Source organism: Sphaerodactylus townsendi, linkage group LG13, assembly GCF_021028975.2.
Source record: "Sphaerodactylus townsendi isolate TG3544 linkage group LG13, MPM_Stown_v2.3, whole genome shotgun sequence".
Lineage (NCBI taxonomy): Eukaryota > Metazoa > Chordata > Lepidosauria > Squamata > Sphaerodactylidae > Sphaerodactylus > Sphaerodactylus townsendi.
This window is the reverse complement of record NC_059437.1, coordinates 17,547,955-17,566,455: the sequence shown is the minus strand read 5'-3', so window position 1 is coordinate 17,566,455 and position 18,501 is coordinate 17,547,955.

Here is an 18,501-nt window from a genome sequence, read left to right as displayed (position 1 = left end):
CTAGCTAAACCTCCAAAAAGCCAAGGTCATGGAGAGATACTAGAAAGCCTTCAACATCTTCTTTAATATTGATGAACCTCAGCTCAAAGACTTCTGTCAGTTTTTATAACACAGGCATTTCCCAGGGCATGCAACTTCTAAAGCTGGACTGGTGGTAGCCTCTGCATAAACCATACTCTGGCCTGCATCATACATGTGTCTTTGTTATTTATTTATTTATTTATTTATTTATTTATTTATTATTCTACTTTTATACCGCCCTCCCCCGAAGGGCTCAGGGCGGTTTACAACAGTGATAAGACAATAAAAATTAAAACAATTTAAAAGCAGTATCCAATTTCTGTATCAATTAAAATAAAGATGGCGTCCCGCTATTAAAACTCCTACAAAGGGAACAGTGTGATGCCTGAACCATCAGATGATGGATGTGATGCATGAATCATAGATATGTTTCATGTTGCCTCTCCTGACTTCTAACACAATGCTTTTCCATTAATTTAATTTGTACATTCACTGGTGAGATCGGTATGTAGAAAAATCATGGGGTTAAGCATTAGGGGGAAAAATGTTCCTTACTGATAAGAGCAATTCAGCAATGGAAGGCACTAGCTGGAAAGGCTTTTATACCTGCTTTCTTATAAAATGTCTAGGAAAGACCAGATCTCTCTCTTTTAAACCTATTTCAGTTGACAGCATATTATGTTAACCCATACGCAATGCCACAACCTGGTTTTCAACAATGCATCTGAAGTCCTTGTATCAGAACAGAATTGGGATGTTTAATAAAACAGTGCTATTTTTTTATGGAACAGTGGCAAAAACATCCTGCTCACAGAAAGAGACTTTGACTCATAAAAGGCCTTTTCTTTCAGACATAACCCAACTGGTCTTTCCAAAAACAACCTCCTGGATTAGAAGCAGTTTTGAGCAGGGAAATCCTGTGATTTTCCTTTTATCTGCTTTACAGGGTTTTGTGCTGGGGCAGCAAAGGAAATTGCTCCCAACTATCTACCTTCATCATCTGCTTTAAGGAATAATCCAGCTTTTTCTACTCCCCATTAAAACCATCCCTCTGTCCCTTTCCTTCTTCCATTTTTTTACATATCCTTCAACTATCAATTCTTGTATCCTTGATCATTCTTAATGTGTGCTGCCCCACTTCAAAAGTTCAGTTTCCCCTGGAAGATTCACCTGGAAAATTCCCCATTCCCCCCCCACCCCCATAAAACAGAGCAATGTAAGAGAGTAACATTCTATTCCAGATGTTCCCAATTTTTGAGGGTGTGGGCATCTTTGGAAAACTGACATAGCGGTGGGTGCACCCACACAATGTCTACTACAGGAAGTGGAGCCAACCATAAAATTTTGAGGAATAAAGTTTCACATAACTATAATAGTAACTCTTAGACATTTCATGCAGAAGTTTTGTTGAACAGGATCCTTTTCAGTCTTCACAGATCTCCAGTGGCCAATCAAAAGCCCTCACCTGGCCTCACTCACTTTCTAAGAACATTTGGTGGGCAACAGGAAAGGTGTTGATGGGCACCTCATGAGGAGCCCCTGTGCTATACACCCGTGGTGGCGAACCTTTGGCACTCCAGATGTTATGGACTACAATTCCCATCAGCCTATGCCAGCATGGCCAATTGTCCCTGCTAGCAGGGGCTGATGGGAATTGTAGTCCATAACATCTGGAGTGCCAAAGGTTCGCCACCACTGCTGTACACAATGTATTTAATTACGTTGCAATGTACCCACAAATTATATATAAGAAACACACATATTAACCTAAGGTAGACATAACATGATTTTGCCTTGTTTTCAAACAAGGTTTTTGACCGGGTGGGAATGGTAGGCATCTTCTAAGAAGAGATTAAGTTTGTTATTTTATCTTTGGTTTTAACAGGGGATATTTCTACTACTATATTCAGCTTCCTTGAACCAAGACGAAAAGGGAGCTATAAATATTATTAATAAATAAACCATCTAGAAACTCATTACAAAATGAGAATAAATATTATATTTACACCCCACCTTAATTTAATCATGTTACTTATGGTCACAAGCTGGGGTTCCAAGAAGTCTCCCATCCAAGCACTGTCCAGTACCTAGATTTGTTTAACTTCAACTTTTCTACATTAGATGCCTTCAGACAATAGAATGGCCATTCATTTAATCCCTTCGCACATACAAAGGGGAGAAAAATAAGATCATTGCTTTTTCTTTCCCCCTCCAAGTCAATCTAAGTCCACAAACTTTGGAAGTGGTTACATATCACAGGAGAGGAAGCAATCAGAGATCTGCTTTAATAGACCATTGTAGAGTTTTTATAAATCCATAGACAGGATTATGCTCTGGAATGACAGGAATTTGTGTTAAGGAACTAGCTTTGGGGTGAGAATTTACTTGGCCTCAGTAAGTTTAATGCTGGCAAGTTCATTCCCTCTAAAAATGCAATCCAGAACAAACCACCTTACTTCCTATAACAACTAAATGCTGAAGAAGACACAAAAGTTCAAACAGTACTGTTCAGGGATCAGAGAAAAATCCTGCTGTGTTGATCTGCAGCCTTTCTCCCAATTAGTTACCTTAAAGCTGAATCAAACATATGAACCTACGAGACCCATGTGAGAAACACAATTGACAAAATAATAATTGCCATCTCTGCCATCATGGTAGAGCAGCATAACTCAACCCTGCTGGGGGAAAAAAGCATTTTATCTCAAAGCATATTAAAAGGCCTATATAAATGCAAATACAACCAAAAACACAATTGATTTTTATGGATTTTCAAAGTCTTCAGTATAACTAACTACTTTGCCAAATAGCAGACATTGTCTGATAAATGTCACAATGACTCCCTAAAAGAAAATGGAAAAATGTTACAGAATACTAGGGCTCATTCCGCACATGCAGAATAATGCACCTTCAAGCTGCTTTCAGGGCTCTTTGAAGCTGTGCAGAATGGCAAAAACAGTTGTGAAAGCAGCTTGAAAGTGCATTATTTTGCGTGTGTGGAATGAGCCTATGAATTTTTTAAAGACTTCTTCTGGTCTTGCTGACATTCCTTGGCAGTTCCTTAGGCTACAGTAGAGTTTTACACACATATGGAAGAAAAAGAAGAGTTTGGATTTATGCCCCACTTTTCTCAACCATAAGGAGTCTCAAAATGGTTTACCAACTCCTTCCCTTCCTCTCCCCACAAAAGACATCTTGTGAGGTAGGTGTGGCTGAGAGAGTTTTGAGAGAACTGTGACTGGCCCAAGGTAGGTAATACATCTTCAAAGGTATATCACAGAGGGAAGTCTGTTACACACTGTGGCCAGGACACAGTGTGTAACTGACTTCCCTCTGTGATACACCTCTGAAGATGCCGGCAACAGATGAAGGCGAATCGTTAGGAACAAGATCCACCAGACCACGGCCACACAGCCCGGAAAACCCACCACAACCAGTTGAATCCAGCCGTGAAAGCCTTCGACAATAATAATAATAATAATTTATTATATTTCATAGATCACCCAATCTCCGAAGGGTTCTGAGTGCAGTACAATGACAAACAAAACAACAATAAATATTAAATTAAAATGATAAACTTTAAACATTAAAATCCCTTAAAATCACAAGCAGCAGCATCATTAACCCACATTAATTAATTGATTGATTGATTTAATTCAATTGAATTGATGGCGTCCGATCCTAAGGCTGGGAGGCGGCCAGCAATGTCAAAGAAATATAATGCAAAGGGAATGCCGGAAATGGTATGAAAGTGGGGTACAGAAGCACCAAGAGGGGGCAAAAAAAAAGTTTTTCAAATCTCAAAATATTTCTTCTAAACAAATCATTTTTCCAATAATATGGCTAACAAGTGTAGGCTTGCCAGTCCCTGAGTCAGGGCAGGGGGATCTTCTGCCCCCAGGCTCCACTGTCCACTGCTGCTTTGAGCAGCAGCCTTGGGGGGGGGATTAAAAACCCAGTGGTGTTGATGTGCCATCGTATCCCTACCAGTGGGAACCCAGAAGTAATGGAAGGTAGCTCTAAAAATCTCTGCAAATTCTATAGTGAAAACCTAGAAGTAATGTATGGTATGTGCAGCATTACTCCCCCCTCCCCCCTTTTATACCCACTACAAAACCTCCCACTGGTTGCCAAGCCCAATTTGGCAACCCTTGCCAAGTGAAAAGCTAGGTATGGTGTAGTGGCTGGAATTTTAGTGTTCAAGGCTCACATTCGCCAGGAAGCTCAGTGGGTAACTTTGGGCCAATCACTATTTCTTAACCTAATCTAACCTTAACCTAATCTACCTCATAGGATGGTTGTGTGGATAAAATTAGTGGATCTATGTATATTTTCTGCCTTCAACATCTTGATAGACCAGAGTATCAGGCAGTTTTGTACTATTCCTTATTCAGATCATCTTTGTCCTTGTGGCCAGGGTAAAACTGACACTTCATCACACAAAATAGTGGAATGCTCCTTTTTACTGCCCTTTTTTTTAGGAATGACTGGATTTTACTTGTTTTATCACCTTTATCATTTAATAATTTTCAAAGCTATGTTGTTCCCTATCTGATTCTAGACAGTGATCCAAATATAACCTTATTGGTTGCTCAATTCCTGTCTATCATATTTTCCTTTAAAAACAAATTTAGCACTCTTTTAGTCATTGCTCCAGATCTATTGATCAGAGGAGCTCTGAAAAATGAAGGAAAGAAAGATCAGATACGTGAGCTTGTGAAGAACTGATCAAGTGTGCAAGGAGACTAGCAAGGGCTAAGAAAACACATAATATAGCATTTTCAGTTTAGAAAAGGTTGTTTGAACATACATTTTCTGCTTTGAAAACATAGATCTTGAAATAAAAAAAGAAGATCCATGTTATAGTCTACCACACTTAGGACCACACTATGCATTACAGCAACCCTGGGTCCAACCCTGGATTGCTGATGCCATTGACAAGATGAAGATGTGAATTCTTGGTTTCAACTGATCAGCATGAGCTGCACAGTAGTGTCCTGCTGACTTGCCTCTGTAGTGTAAGCCCTCTGACCAATCCTATAAATGTATATATATTTTATATAGCAGTATATTTTCCTTTAAAATATATTGGCAGAAGCTAAGTTTTCACAGAAACTCTCAGTGTAAGTACGGCATGTTCCAAAGGTCACAAGTTAACATGATCTAATTAGAATGAGTAACTCCTAAATGACTTGGAGGTCTCATCCTGTGTAAGGGCATGCTTGATTACCACACCTTGCAAAGATACTGTTAAGACAAAGAATATGGAAAGCCACCTCAGTATCAGATTCTGCATTTCCCTATCTCTTCTGGAAACCAAGTTAGCAACAAAGGGTTGCTTCTCTGCATCTCCTCTACCTTTGTCATGACTCTCCTTAAACCACTCACCTTATCCTGATCTAAATGTCTCAGCTAAATCTGAATATCCTGGGCAGTGACTCTCAAGAGTTAATCTGCATGGAAGCCTTTCAGCGTTTCCTCGTTTAGCTTAACAAAGCAATTTTGGCCCCATTGTCCCGGGTTTAGCAGTAGATGAGCTGACTAATTACCTCAGCACCCCCAAACCCAGCACAGATGTGAAACTTAGTGTGATTGGTTCCTTTCCCACCAAGGAACAACCTACCTTATAAAGTTTAGTTCAATTCCCAACTCCAGTGCTCTATACTAGCCTGTGCACCTCCCTTGGTCTGGTCAGTTTGAGACACGATATCGTCCTTCGCCTGGATTCAGATGCTGGTCATTTGAATCCTTGCCTTCTACAAGATCTTCTTCAGCTGAATTTAGGTAACGTATTACCCTGAAACCCCCTCTCCATTTCTATCCTCCAATCTATCTTTTAAAACCTTTATATATCTTAGGAACTTGAATGTATGTGCTCTTATGCCTTACTGTGTGTTTGTATTTTTAAACAAATTTATATAAAACGTTTAAATTCAATTTGGACTCTTGCTTCTCTGTGGAATATTCTTTGCCAGAATTCCTTCCCCGTATTATACAGTCTAAAAGATCTCCTCTTGGCCCCTCTTGCTGCCAACATGAGTGCTCATTCCCCTTTTCTACTTTTAAAACCATATGTGTGCTGTTACACTGTTAGCAGCTGGTGAAGATTCCCTTTAATAAAGTCCTTACCCCTGTTAGGCCAGTAACAGTTTAGATCTTTTAGCAGAACCAACTGAAGTATGGGATATGATGTCAGTAGAGATCTGATGCACCTCTAGTCCAGACATCCAGCGTGGTCTAGTGGTTAAGAGCAGGTAGACTCTAATCTGGAGAACCAGGTTTGATTTCCCACTCCCCCATCTGAGCAGTGCACTCTTATCCAATGAATTGGATTTATTTCCTTGCTCCTTCACCTGAAGCCTTCTGGGTGACCTTGGACTAGTCACAGTTCTCTCAGAACTCTTTCAGCCTCAGCTACATTACAAGGTGTTGTGAGGAGAGAAAGGGAAATGAGTTATTAAGCCCCTTTGAGTCTTCTTACAGGAGAGGGGGGGGATATAAATCCAATCTTTTCCTCTTCTACGATACAGAGGCCTCCCTTCACATTCACCCAGCCTGTCACAGTAAGGGACCTTTAAGCATTTAACCAAATGCTTAAAAGTTATCACAGGACCACCATGAGGCAGAAATGGAGGAGGTGACAACAAATATATATTTTATGACTTTGTCATGTCCTTCTGTCAAATAAACTCAGAGCAACGTATATGGTTCTTTACCCACCCCCCTTCTCTGTGAGGTAGATTAACCTAAGAGGCAATGACTGGCACAAGATCACTTTCCTGCTTCCTAACTTTTAGGTAGGTGGTTGTTGAATTTCCCCAGAATAAAAACTGAGTTCTAAGCTACAGAGATTAGATTCCCCAAGGGATGCCAGATGTATTGAACCTGTGAATCCCATGGAATTAAAGCTGATCTCCAGACCCCAGCAATCAGTTTGCATGGAGAAAACGGATGCTGTGGATGATGGACTGTATGGTACTGTATCCCACTGAGGTCCCTCCCCTTCCCAAGTTCCATCCCTAAATCTCCAGGAGTTTCCCAACCTTGATCTGGCAACCCTACACCCCATCCCCCACTGGTGGCCAGAGAGGACTAGCCAACCCTTGTTCCACCTGGAATAAATGGCAGCTTCCAAAGGAATTCCTGTCTCTTACCAAAGCACCCCCAAATACCCAGAAATTTCTCAAGCTGGAATTGACAACCCTATGTTTTATAGCTGAGGAGAGTACATCCGACAGTTTAATCACTCTAAACACTTTCCTCAACATGAATGCTGCTCTGAGATTCTAGGAGGAAGAGAGCGATTTAAAAAAGAAACATGATAGATACTAAGGCTTATGAACAGTGGCCGAATACATACACAAAAACTCAGATTCAACATGAAGCTGAGAACCTGAGCTTTACATTGCGATTTAGACTTGCTAAGAGCAAGACTTGTAGGAAGCAGTGGAGTTATTAAATTTCTCTTCATTTGTAACTCCTTTCTTGAAGTAGGAAAGTTCTGCTTCTTACTAGTAGCCTGAGGCCACGGGCACGGAAGATGAGACTTCAACAAGATTTAGGATGTATAAAACCAAAGTTTAAGGTGAATGCAGGAGTGCTTTCTGATTTAGTAGAGTGCATGCACACATAGGCACACACATATATATATTTCCCAAGAATACTGCTTGGGATGTCTCTCAAGACAGAGACAGCCTAACTACTTAGCTGGAGCTGATAAAGGAGGCTTCCCATTCCTGGCCCAACACAATATACTGAAGCTCCAGGATACTGCAGAAATTGTATAACAAAACAAAGTGATTTATTGGCCCCCCAAATGCTTGCTTTTTTGATTATGTCACCTCTGAGTATACAATCCAAGCCAACTGATGAAGACTGTGTCTCTAACCTATGAACGAATTCTGTAAGTGCCAAAATAAATAGCTGTGGAGGGAGAACTGCAGGACCAGAGAATGACAAAGAAAGAACTTTGATTTCATCCTGTAACCATCAGGAGACCAGGAAGGCAGAAACAGCAATTACAGAAAAGAGACAAGAACAGATCAGCATGTATAGCTTGGGGTAGGAAGAGAGAACTCTCAAGGCAAGCCTATGAATTGTTGCAGAAAGATAGTAAAATGCATAAATATTAGTGGTTAGATTTATTCTTCAGGTGTAACTCTCTAAATATGAATATTGTCCAGAGCTGCAGCCCATTAAACAGTTCATCAGGTATGCCAAATCAATGGCCCTTTCTGCACAAGTCACCAAAAAATGTGTTCAAAAAGTTTGCAAAATGTTTTTGCTCCCCTGTTTGTCCACACTCACTCCCTTGAAATGTTTCTAGGGTTGGTCAATACTAAAAAAATTCGGTAAAATTCGGATTTGGGTATTTTGGGGCATAAAATGATTTGTATGCCCGAATCCGAATCATAGCCAATTCGGATATACCCGAAAATTCGGGTAAATCCGAAAAATTCGGGTCCGTTTTATTATTTTTTTTAATTTTGGGTGTTTTTACACGTTTTGGCCTGCAGGGGACGCAACTTTAAAGCTAGCGGCACCAAAATTTCAGGATATCATCTGGAGACTGTCCTGATGATTCTCCCCAAGTTTGGTGCAGTTTGGTTCAGGGGGGGCAAAGTTATTGACACTCAAAAGGGGTGCCCCATCCCCCATTGTTTCCAATGGAAGCTAACAGGAGATGGGGGCTACACTTTTGAAGGTCCATAACGTTGGACCCCTGAACCAAACTTCACCAAACTTGGGGAGTATCATAGAGACAGTACATTTATGATACCCCGAAATTTTGGTGACAGTAGCTCTAAAACTGCACCCCTCACAGTCACCCAAAGAAATTTCCCCAGATTCTGTGCTCTGTAGTGGCTGGCTGGCTCCATTGCAGCCAATAGGAAATTTCTGTGGGAGGGCTGTGGAGTGCACATTTCTCATGGTAAACCCACAAAACTTTCAGGGTGTCTTCAGGAGAGTCTCTTCATGAGACCATCCAGGTTTGGTGACCGTTGCTTCAAGGGGTTCAATGTTATGGGTAGGGTCCATCTCCCACTGCCCCCATAAGCAAAGTTCCTCAAACCTGGATGGTGTCATTCAGAGACTCTCCTGAAGATACCCTGAACATTTTGTGACTGTACCTTGATAAATGTGCACCACACAGCCCTCCACTAGAAATTCCACATTGACAGCAATGCAGAAGTCACTGCAGAAAAAGAACCTTGGGCAAATTTTTGGGGGTGCCTGCAGGGGCACATTTTTAGACATATCAGCACCAAAATATCAGGGTATCATCAGGAGACTGTCCTGATGACACCCCCACGCTTGGTGCAGTTTGGTTTAGGGGGGCCAAAGTTATGGACCCTCAAAATGGTAGCCACCATCTCCTTAGCTGTCATTGGAAACAATGGGGGATAGAGGCCCCCCTTTGAGGGTCCATAACTTTGGCCCCCCTGAACCAAACTGCACCAAACTTGGTGGGCAACATCAGGACAGTCACCTGATGATACTCTGATAATTGCCGATACATCTCAAAATGCGTCCCCTGCAGGCACCCCCAGAAATTTGCCCAAGATTCTTTGTTCTGCAGTGACTTAGCTGTATTGCTGTCAATGGGGAATTTCTGGTAGAGGGCTGTGAGGTGCACATTTCTGAAGGTATGGTCACAAAACTTTCAGGGTATCTTCAGGAGAGTCTCTGGATGACACCATCCAGGTTTGGGGAATTTTGCTTCAGGGGGTTTATGTAAGGAATTCCATAGAAGCAGAAATAAAAGGCTTTTGGGAGTAAAAGTCCATTTATTAAGACATCTTAGAAAGCTCAAGTACACGCAGTGGCAGGAATGGCACTTCCCGCCAGAAGCACAGGTTATAACACCATTCACCCCATCCCCCCTTCCTGCTTCCCATGGGAACGGAGTCTTCATCTCCCGCGCCAAGAAAAAGATAAAGTCTCCGCCCATGCATCTATTGCCTCCATCGCCCGGGCTGTGGAATGCACCCAAGGTTACTTCACCATCCACACCATTGAATCCTTTACACTCTGCCTCCCCCCCTTGGAAGAAGACCCCTTCCCCAAGGTTTATGCTTGCGAAAGGCCGTGGAAAAGCAGAAATAAGGGTGGGGAGCTTCAATATTTTCGGAATAAAACCATTCATTATACCCAGAGGAATATCCCACCAAAGAGACTAAATATTGCAAAGCGTTTGCGATTAAAGTGCCGCAGAGTCCAGGATAAGCCAGTCAATTTCTCGTAAGTGCTTGTGGCCATCAATAATAGTCCGTGGGCGCCTCTCCGGCGGGTCGTGCCAGGAATCGGAAGCGGGAGCAGCTCCTTGAGCAGGCAAAGCTGGAATGGAGAGGAGCACAGGATGGATGTTACACTAAGAGAGTTAGGCAAATCTAAGCCGGCAGTGACATCATTAATCACTTTAGTAATCTGAAAAGGTCCCACAAATCTCTTGCCAAGTTTGGAATATTTATGCACGTCTCTGAGATTTTTTTTGTAGATAAATACACCCAGGAGCCCACACTAGAGGAAAATCCGGCGGTGTTTATCCAGCTTGCAGTTTTTGGGAGTCCTTTTGCTTGTTGTAAGGCGGTCTGGACCGACTTCCATCCCTCGGCTAGGATGAAAATCCATTGTTGAAATTCTGGGGGGTCGGCAAAAGCGCTGCTGCGGGTAGTTGTGGCAACCTTGGCCGGAAGATGAGCGCCTTCAGACACAATTTCAAAGGGGTTTTCTTTGTACTACTATGAACCGCATTGTTGTAGGCGTGCATCATAAACGGAATCTTTCCTCGCACTAATTGTCTTGGTGGTAGTTGGTGTAACAACGTAAATACTGCTCTAGGGTTCTGTTAGTTCTCTCCGTCTCGCCGTCACTTTGAACGTGGTAGGGCGGACGACGGGCGGCTCCCTCAACAACCCCAAAAGCGGCTTTCCAGAACTTTGAAGGATGAATTAGGGGGCCGCGGTCGGAGACTCACCTTAACGGGGGCGGAATGGAGACGGTAAACATGTTGAATAAACAGCCGTGCCTAACGCTTAGGAAGCGGAGGGATGGGGAAGCACTAATATGGGAAATAAAATGGGCTTGCTTAGAGAATAACAAGTCTACCACCACCCATAAAACCGTGTTGTTGCCATGACTTTTCGCTGGCAAATCTGTAATAAAAATCCATGGAGATGACTTCCCAAGAGGCGAGGAGAGCTACGGAGAGGTTTCAATAGTCCCATGGGAGCTTTCCTGAGATGGTTTTGGCTTCTGCACAAACCGAGCAGCCTTTAATGTATGCCTCTCAATGTCTTTGCGCATTGCGCGCCACCAGAACTGACGGCGGGCTAAATGCAGAGTTTTCAAAAAGCCAAAATGTCCAGCCCGAACGGGCATCGTGGGCAAGCTTCAAGAACCTGCCCATAGGAGGGAGAGGCACGTACCAACATTCCCTCCGCCAAAGCTCCATTCTCCAAACGCAATGGGGAGTCTCCTTCCGGCCGCTGGAGTTTCTTTCCCGTTGCGGTAGCCCCTCGGCCTCACTCCAGTTCCACGCAGAGGGAAAGGAGAGACGAAGACTGGGAGATGGGGGGTGGAGGGAGAATTGGACGTTTGAGATCGGGTGACAGCCAACCCCAACTGGGAGGGGGAAAGAACAGTGCGTGGAATGTCTGCGGTTAAAGGCAGCTCCACCCTCCTGGGTAGGCGCCGAGCGATGGCAGTCAGTTTGTTGGTTTTCCCAGGGAAAAAATGGACTGTAAAAGAGAGAACGAGAAAGAAATCGGCCCAACGAAGTTGTTTTAGCGGACATCTTGAGGGGTGGAAAGAGCTTGCCAGGTTTTTATGATCCGACCAAACTTGAAAGGGTGCTTAGCCCCTCCAGCCAGTGGCGCCAAGTGGAGAGTGCTACTAATTGATGGCCGCAGTCTCTTTGTCTCCTACAGTCCAGTTGAGTTTGCTGCACCAGAGAATTTTTTAGGACAAATAAGCACACGGAACCAGCCTACCATCTTTATTTTTTTTCTGCAACAGGGCTGCCCAAAGTGCTTTGTCCGGAGTAAGAATCCACGTGAATATCAAACGGGAGATCTGGGTCAGGGATTAGCTTTAGGATAGGGTTCGGTTGAGTAAAAGCGCCCAGATTTTAATAATAGTTGAAAGGCTGTTTGACATTCCTCCAGACTACAAGGAAAGGGGGGCCCCGGGCTTGGCCCGGACAGTGGATCTTTACCCTTAAAGGTGCGTAAGAGGTCTGTGCAAGAGAGGAGAGTCAGTTCAGCGAATTGGGGTATAAAGTCACAATAGAAATTAGCAAAACCAAGAAACGACTGGAGTTCTTTTGGGTTGGTGGGGAGCCCAGGCCATTGGAGGACTTCGTCGAATTTTAGCAGGATCCATTTTTAAGCCCTCGGGCTGTGATCCGTAACCCAAATAGTCAATGGAGGTCCTGATGAAAACAGCATTTTGGAGAGTTTGGGCAAAGAGAGAGTTGTCAAAGCCAAGCGTTTCCAATACCTCTCGAACCAATATTTCATGCTCTTCTATGGTTTGTGAGTAAATTAAAAGCGTCATCCCCTAAGTATACAACAACTCCCCTTTGTACAGTAAATCATGGAGAACTTCTGGTGATAAGGGCTTTCATAAAAGCTCCGTGGGACCCTCTTAACCCGAATAGCATTATGAAATATTCAAACTGTCCAAACTTTGTGTTAAACGCATGATCAGGGTGTTCATAGCCTTCAGCGAATTCTGGACTCTGTAGTAGCTTCTCTCCAAGTCCAATTTAGTAAAAATGCGTCCTTTTGCCGAAAAGTGCATCTATAAAAGCGTCCTTGATCAAAAGGCAAAGGATATTTATTGGACAGGAGACCGCATTGGAGACCTCGATAATTCAGTTGCAAAGCCGTAAAGACCCATCTTTCTTTTTGACAAACAAAACGGGAGCAGCGTGTGTGTGTTTGGTAGCCCGCCGTATGAACCCGCGAGCAAGGTTCTTCTTGTCCAAGAAGGCACGCAGTTCCTTCTCCTCATTGGGGACTCATCGCGGTAGATTCTACGCTTGGGGTAGTTGTGCCCCTGGTTGTATGACAATTTTACAGTCAGTGTCTCTGTGGGGTGGCAACTGATCGCATTCCTGCTCCTGAAAAACTCTGGCTAGATCATGATATGCAGGTGGGATGCCAATAGAATCGGGAGCAATTACTGCAGGAAGCCAGGGGGGGGGTGCGGTTGTCAGGAGACGTTGGGTTTTCTCCCCAATTCATGTGTTCACCGCCCAGGAGGGTCAGTGAATTCCAGGATCCGGTTTCTTCCAAATGAACTTTGGTTCATGTAACAATACACCAAGGCATGCCCAAAACTATGGAGTGTTTGTACACTGGCGCCAAAATAAAACTAATTTTCTCCCAATGGTGCGGCGCAACGGAGGAGAACCGGCTGTGTTTTTGTACTGGTGCCGGGTCGCTTCGTTCCCGAGGGAGCTGCCGTCCATTTGGGTGAATGGTATGGGCTTGGCCAGGGGAATTCGGTTCCAGACCTAGCTCCTCTGCCACCTGGGGCCGCATTAAGCAGTGGGAGCAGCCTGAATCCACAAAGGGCCAAGGCTATAATCACCGAAGGTGTTTAGCGGGGTTGGCCAGAAATGCCGGGTGAACAGTAATGGGAGCGCTGCCTTCGCACTCACTCAGCGTCAGAGAGTCGGGCCCATGTCCATGGGGGCTGAAGAAAGGCAAACAGCTGCTTCCCCCTCCTCCTGGAGTCAGCCTTCGGTAACCGCTTTAGAGCGAGAAACCTGTGGGAGGCGGCCCTGAGCCTGGCGATGGTGGTTTGGCAGACGGAGTGCTTGGCGGAGCTGGAAGCGGTTGGTTTTTGTTTCTTGGGACAGTTGGCGGCTAGATGACCTGGCCCTCCGCAGTAAAGACACAATCCCAGTCGGCTTAATTTGCGGCGTTCAGAAGGTGGTTTCGGTAGGGGCTGGCTGGAGAAACTTGACTTGGTGGACACAGTAGTGGTTGGTTTGGGCGTGGGCTGACCTCCTTGACGAGCGATATTCCAAAGCGAGGCGCTTCACTTGGGGACCCCAACTGGATCCAATCTGCAATAGATACGAGGAACCCGAATTAAAAAATTACCGTTTCATGAAGCTTACCGTCCACAGCATCCGAGAAGTATTCGTGATTACGCGTTCAGGCCACTCAGGGGAGGAAGCTCGAGCAGCCGCGAGACGCCACAGAATTCGCACGGGCAGAATTCTGCAAAGCCCGAGGCGGTTGCCTTGCTGGGATGGTTTTGATGGTGTGGATAGCTTCATTCTCGGCGCCTGGATCTTTGAAAGCAGCTCTTAAGAAACTTGGAGGAATGCGGGCACTGTGCGAGAGTCCTCATCCTGGGTAAATCCAAAAGAGTCACGAACCAGTCGGCTGCCGTTCCCCATCCAGGACTGAGCCGGACAATGTCCCGTGATTTTTTTCGCCATCCAGACCGGTATAAATCATCATAGTCTTCCAAGTGGGCATTGAGTTGCAAGATGAAGTAGGAAGTTTGGAAGCCGGGTCCCATCAAAAGCGGGCTGGTATCGGGGGCCGATAGTAGCCTCTCGTTCGACGCTCTTGGCGCCTGCTGGGGAGGTGGTTCGCGGAGTTGAAGCAGGTTGGGCAGGCAGCTGTTGTGCAGGGGGGGGCGAATCGGGGGCGCTGGCGGTGCCACTGGCGCTTTGGGTGGCAGGACTCCAGGTAAATTAGCGGCCCTGGCACCGGCATGATCGAGTAACAGCATAGGGGAACTCAACTTGGGGCTTCCTTGGTCTGCTGCCGCCTTAGTTCCCTCTCCAACGCAGCCAGATCCCTCTCCTTGCGGGTCAATGCATCCTGGTGCGCATGCCGAAAGCAGCTTTTCCATTCCATTTTAGCCAGATTCGTCTCCGTTTAAGGGCTTCAGTGAGCTCACTTCTACGGGCGCCAGAGAGCCTGAAGCAGCTTCGGCGTTGCCGTTATTAAATCCAGTCTGGATAAATGTTCCAGGACTTTATCATGGACTGACAGATTCTGGGCATATTGTCGGTGGAGCTGCGTCTTTGGCACGGTCCAACTTTCGAGGCCTGGACTTCTTTTTATGCGTTGCTGTTCCCGGTCCCTCTGCAGGGTTTTCGCCAGCTCTTTGCTGCAACTGTGTAGGTTCCTCCTCCCATAGCTGGCATTCACGGTTCCATGCCGCTTGGGCATCTCGCAGTCGCCCCACTTCCTCATCCCAGTCCTCTCGATGGGAGAGGAAACCGGTCCGCTGGGAATGCAGGCTTTCTTCAGACTCTTCGCTGCCTGGAAGCTGGTGACATCGGAGACACCGTAGCCGCTGCGTAGCCACCGGTGGCCCCCCGAGGCACCCCAGGTGCCGTCGCTGGGTCTGGATTAGTCCGACAAAGCGGTACGGATACCCCTCCCAATTCCAGGTTTAGTCCCGGTGTCCTTTGGATCGGGCCCGAGTGCTGGGCCACGGTGGTTCCTGGGGGGCGTCACCAAAGTACGAGTCCAGGAATCGCTCAATGGATTACTGGCCTACGGAATGAAGGGTGGTCAATCCCGTCTCCTGCATGACAGGTTGCATCCGAGGTGTGTAATCCCCACGAACACGGGTAGAGATCCAATCCACGGGGGACTGATCCAGAGACAGCGCCCCAAACGACTCATGGAAGTCCCCATGGTCGTCGTCACGCCCCTCGTTCCAACGGAGTAAAGGAAGACTTCGTGCTGATACGGAGGACGGAAAGAGCCACCAGAGCGGCCCGTTCTCCTGCCAGTTCCTCCAGATCCAGAAGAGAAAGGTCGGAGCCCTCTTTGGGGGCTACCGCACCTTCCGCAGTAACATTCAACCTCTCCATCGCAAGACAAGAGGTCCACTGCACAGGAATATAGATGAATTAGGATTCCTGCCACAATGTAAGGAATTCCATAGAAGCAGAAATAAAAGGCTTTTGGGAGTAAAAGTCCATTTATTAAGACATCTTAGAAAGCTCAAGTACACGCAGTGGCAGGAATGGCACTTCCCGCCAGAAGCACAGGTTATAACACCATTCACCCCATCCCCCCTTCCTGCTTCCCATGGGAACGGAGTCTTCATCTCCCGCGCAAAGATAAAGTCTCCGCCGATGCATCTGGCCCATCGCCCGGGCTGTGGAATGCACTCAAGGTTACTTCACCATCAACACCATTGAATCCTTTACAGTTTAATTCTATGGGACCCAAAAAGGGTAGGGCCCATCTCCCACTTCCACCTGAAGTAAAGTTCCCCAAACCTGGATGGTGTCATCCAGAGACTCTCCTGAAGATACCCTGAAAGTTTTGTGGGTTTACCATGAAAAATGTGCACTCCACAGCCCCCTCAGAAATTCCCTATTGAGAGCAATGCAGCTAAGTCACTGCAGAACAAAGAATCTTGTGCAAATTTCTGGGGGTGCCTGCAGGGGGTGCATTTGTAGATGTATCGGTACCAATATTTCAGTGTATCATCAGGAGACTGTCCTGATGATACCCTCCAAGTTTGGTGCAGTTTGGTTCAGGGGGGCCAAAGTTATGGACCCTCAAAAGGGTAGCCCTCATCTCCTTAGTTCCCATTGGAAAGAATGGGGGATAGGGACACCACTTTTGGGGGTCCATAACTTTGGCCCCCCTAAACCAAAATGCACCAAACTTGGAAGGTATCATCAGGACAGTCTCCTGATGATACCCTGAAAATTTGGTGCTGATATGTTTAAAAATGTCTCCCCTGCAGGCCGAAATGTGAAAGAAACACCAAAAAATAAAAACGCAATTCGGCTGGTAATCCGAATCCCATGGATTCGGATCTGTTAGGATTCGGACAGCTCAGATTCGGCTCCTGCTCGTCCGAATCCGTCCGAATCCGTGCAGATTCGGTAAAAATTCGGATTTGGACTGTCCGAATCTCCAACCCTAAATGTTTCCTGTCAGCCATTTTGTCATTTTTTTCCATTTAAAAAAAATACTTTGTGGATTCAATGCTTCATGCTGCAATTTGCCATAGCTCATGGAAGTGATACTTCATCGATTTCACCTCTCCGCCCCCCCCAAAAAAATTAAAAAAACAGAACTGACAAAAGTAAACAGGCAAGAGTGAGCTCAGAAAATGGCTCTGAAGAAGAACTTGAGGGACTGCAGAGAGGTGCGGGAAATTTTTTTTTTAAAGATCACACAGCAAGTCAAAACGTTTTGAAAATGTTTCAGCAAAAGAATCACTATTCCTGAGGATGCAACATTTTCAGGCTGGAAATAAAACTTTTGGGGGTAAAAACTATAGCCCTTTTCACATGGGCCAGGGACTTGGGGATGCTTGTGTGGGTGGCCCCAGAGCTGCTGCAGTTCATGGATATGTTCTTTTTTTAAAAAAAAATCTTCCCTCCCCTGCACAGCTCCACAGGGATGAGGGAACAGACCCCTGTGGCCATGGTGATGCCTCGGGGGCAAGAGGGCCTGTCGTCCTCTCCTGCAGAGTTGCACAGAAGAGAAGGTGAGTTTTTTTTTAAAAAAAGTGCACTCAAAAGCAGCGCCTTCCACCTGGGACCATTCACACAGGCACGGCTGCAACCCAGGATATTGTAAAAGAATCACAGATAGCACGATTCTCAAATATCCTGGGTTTAGCCATTTCTCCCAGGTCAGGGCTGAATTAGGTGTGGGAGCCATGTGAAGTTCCTACCCAAAACGCTGTAAATCGTGGCTCTGCCCCAGGTTAAATGACCCGTGCGGAAAGGACCTATGTGGAACCCCTCGGAGGAAATGGTTTATTTCCTGACTCAAAATGTTTTAAAGTGTCTGTGCAGAAAGGGCCATTCGCAGGTTTAGATGGTTGATTGGCACATTCAAGTTGGTGGGTCTCTGAGTTACAAACCACACAAAGGTTTCTGAGGATATTTCGGCTCAGACATCTTACTGGCTAAAGAGTGGGAAAGGAAGAATTGAAGGTGGTCTTTGTTAAGCGTTGGCCTTTCTTTGATTGTTTCATCCTACCTGTTCTATGAGGAGCTCAGGTTACTTCCCCCACCTCCACTATATCTTACTTGTGCTTGTTTGAACTACAGCTTAAGATGTCTGTTGGCCAAACTAAGCAAGAAATCTTTTAATGAGTTGGGACTGGAATGATCCATGCAGTCTTGAAAGGAGACAAATAAGTATTCCCTATGGCCATTTCAGCTCGCAAAAACAGCACAGAAATCAGAAAGGAAGAAGGCTCTCCTCCTCTGTACCATGGTCCCAAGCCAAATTGGGACCCCACAGAGTTTTTAAAAGATGCTCTCTGCAGGTGCCATGTGGCTGTGGAGAAGGTGAATTGGGTCTGACTCATTAAAACTTCTTGTGCAGTTTGGCGCTGACAGATCCTGAATCAATAGCTGTTTCTCACTAAGATTGAACTAATCATCATCACATCTCTGTACACATTGACTGCTGTTTATTACATGGGAGAGCAATGCTTTCCATTTATCGGCAAGGT